Source organism: Tachypleus tridentatus, chromosome 3, assembly GCF_004210375.1.
Source record: "Tachypleus tridentatus isolate NWPU-2018 chromosome 3, ASM421037v1, whole genome shotgun sequence".
NCBI classification, from domain to species: domain Eukaryota; kingdom Metazoa; phylum Arthropoda; class Merostomata; order Xiphosura; family Limulidae; genus Tachypleus; species Tachypleus tridentatus.
Window position 1 is genome coordinate 101,472,547 of NC_134827.1, and position 3,773 is coordinate 101,476,319.

Consider the following 3,773-nt stretch of genomic DNA (forward strand, 5'->3'; position numbering starts at 1 on the left):
AGATCATAAAATTCTAATACCAGCACTAACTTTATTTTCGAAATGTGTTTTCAAGGCTTAAGTACAAAAAAATCGATATAACTGTTTCACATATTCCAACATTATCGAGTACATGTGAGTTGTTCGTTTTTAGAGAAAACCTACAAAGGAGGTTATCTACATTCTGTCTACCGTGAGGAATCGAATCCAGGATTTTAACGTTGTAACTGTCCGCTAACCCCTTGAAGAATGGTATGCGTTAAATTATAAAACATAAAGTAAAAAATAAACGTTTCTAAAGTAATACGATTACCACGCAAACATAATTTAACAAAAATATCGTTGTATTCAACGACGATTGGCTGTTAACAGTAAATGTCAAGATAGCCTGGGGTTTGAACTTCGGGCAAAACTACACGAGGGCTATCTGGGCTAGCCGTCTGTAATTTAGCAGTATAAGACTAGAGTGAAGGCAGCTAGTCATCACCACCCACCGCCAACTCTTGGGCTACTCTTTTACCAACGAATAATGGGATTGACCGTAACATTATAACGCCCCTATGGCTGAAAGGGCGAGCATGTATGGTGTGACGGGGATTCGAACCGGTGACTCTCGGATTACGATTTGAGTGCCTTAAGCATCCGGCTATGTTGGGCCTAATGTTAAGAATAATATTTTTTAATATAATCCTGACACCATTTGAATTTCTAGGAATTCAAACTTAGGACAGAGAGCATTTTGACCATAAAATAGTGTTAAGTCATATCTATAAACATTGCTATGATAATCATACAAAACTTAAAAGACAGAAACTCGGCAACTTTCAAACTACTTACGTCATTGGTGCCCATCGTGAGCAACAAACATTTTCTAAGACACATAAAGACAGACCGTTTGATCACTCAAGCAGCCATACTCAATATGGTGGGTAATTCGTTATTATTTATTTGTTGTTTAGGGTATATTCTATATCTGTCTTTGTATAGTTGCGGGAAATTTTTCATCACTTAAAAAAGTCGCTTACGCATATTCTTTTAAATATATTTTTTACAAAATTTATATAAGAAATACACTAACATGGAAGTAGACGAATCGAACACAACCCTTGTACACTTGGTGTTTCGATAGAATGTGTTGTGTCAGAATTGCTTTGTTGTCCATCGTCTTCTAACAATGCGACAATAAACACGCAACTAGTCAATTCTCAGGCAGTATTTCTGGACATAAATTAGCGATTCTACGATAAGAATAGCATCGTTATACATATATTAGTGGTTCTGGAAGGTATATACCACTTTTATACATATATCTGTGGTTCTGGAAGGTATACACCTATTTTATACATATATTAGTGGTTCCACAAGGTGATTACCACCTTTATACGTATATTAGTTGTTCCACGAGGTGATTACCACCTTTATATATACATTAGTGGTTCTACAAGGTATATACTACCTTTATACAAATATTAGTGGTTCCACAAGGTATATACTACCTTTATACAAATATTAGTGGTTCCACAAGGTATACATATATCAGTGGTTCCACAAGGTGTATACCATCTTCATACAAATATTAGTGATTCCACAAAGTATATATCACCTTTATACAAATATTAGTGGTTCCACAAGGTATATATCACCTTTATACAAATATTAGTGATTGCACAAGGTATATATCACCTTTATACAAATATTAGTGATTGCACAAGGTATATATCACCTTTATACAAATATTAGTGATTGCACAAGGTATATATCACCTTTATACAAATATTAGTGATTGCACAAGGTATATACCACCTTTATAAATACATATATATCAACGGTTCGCTAAAGAATATAACATCTTTTTATGAATATAAACAGAGTTTTCACAAGGGTATAACGTCCTTATATATATATATATATAATTTTTCCAAGAGTAAACGTATTTATATATGTATAAACAGATATTTTTCAAGGGTATAACATCTTTATATATATATCTGGACAGAGTTTTTCAAGGGTATATCATCTTGATGTATATATATACAAACAGAGTTATTCCCAGAGTATAGCGTCCTTATATATATATATAAAACATAAACAAAACGCATTAAAATTAAACAAAATACCCTGTATATTTAAAAAAAAAAACCGATCCTAGGGAACAGGGTACAACGTGAGATTATAAAATGTATCCCAAGTTAAAATAACATAAAGATAAACATAAAAAATTAAAAATAAATTAAAAATACAATAAAGTGAAAATAAAAATTAAGGAAAATAAAGTACTGACATCTGGTGGTAAGATAAAGTGAAAATAAAAAATAAGGAAAATAAAGTACTGACATCTGGTGGTAAGATAAAACTTACCTCTCGAAGTTAGCATTCCTTCCCCCAATATGGTAGAGGCACTAAATAAGGTCATTTAAGAACTTGGCACTACTTTATGCGGATGTACATCATGAACCGCATATAAAAGCAGACAGTCACAGTAAACTATCACTTTACTGATGTCGTGTACAAAGGATATGGCACCTTTATATACACACAACATTTTTACAAGAAAAATATCTTTACGTACATAAACAGTGTTTTACAATGGTATAATAACGGGTTTATATATAATATGAGGGTCCACTTGAGAAATAAAATATTTACATATATATTTATAAACAGTACTTTTATATGAGAAAATACTAATTCCATATAAGTATTGGTTTTTCGTACATATAACATTTATAAGAATCAGTGGTTCGACAAGTGATATAACATATATATATATGTATATACACATGCATGCAGACAGAGCTTTTATAAATAGTGTAACATCTATGTTTTTACAAGTGTTATAATATCTATATATGTGTGTCTGTGTGCATGTAAACAGTGAGTTACAAAGGGCATAATATCTCTAATATCTAATATCTCTACATACAATCCGTGTTTCGACATGGAGTACACCATCTATACAGACAAATCAGTGGTTCTACAAGGAGCACAGCTTCCTTATAGGGATCAATGAAAGATATTACACTCCACACAAGCTAAGAGGTTCATTTCCATTTTGATATGTCCATATAGTCAGTACTTTGACTTAAAATGTGATATATCCACAAGGACTTTGGATTAGGCACATCTGTATTGCGTTGTCTCAAAAACGTGTACACATATATACAAACTACATACACGAGACTGAGTTTCTTTATTAATCATTCTGTTACGGTGTACGTCCGTAAGTTGTACAAGCTAATAACGACAGACGTAACTAGACGTTCTCTGTCCAATCAATTCAAGTGTTAAGATAAACGGGATGTGGCCTTCTGAATTCCAAGCAATGATTGTCCAAACGCAATTCTTGTGTGTCAGGAAATCAAGAACTGTGTGTGGACATCACTGGTTGGATGGCAGTACTTCGTGTTCGTCCAGGATTGGTGTGAGAAATCAAAAATATCAGATCCAATCTACCTGTTAGTTCTGTTTACGGTCAACAGTGTCACATCTAGTCTACATATTAGTCTTGGTAGTATCACTGTAGGGTCAACAATATTATGTCCAATCTATCTATTAGTCCTGGTGGTATCTCTGTAGGATCGACACTATCTGATCCAGTCTACCAACTAGTCCTGGTAGTATCTCTGTAGGATCAACATTATCTGATCCAGTCTGCCAAATAGTCCTGGTAGTATATGTGTAAGTTCAACAGTATCAGATCCTGAACGTTAGTTGTACAACGACTGTATAAGCGGTTGATAATAAAAACAGTCCACTAAAGTTAATATATTATGTTTACCACAATATTTGTTATC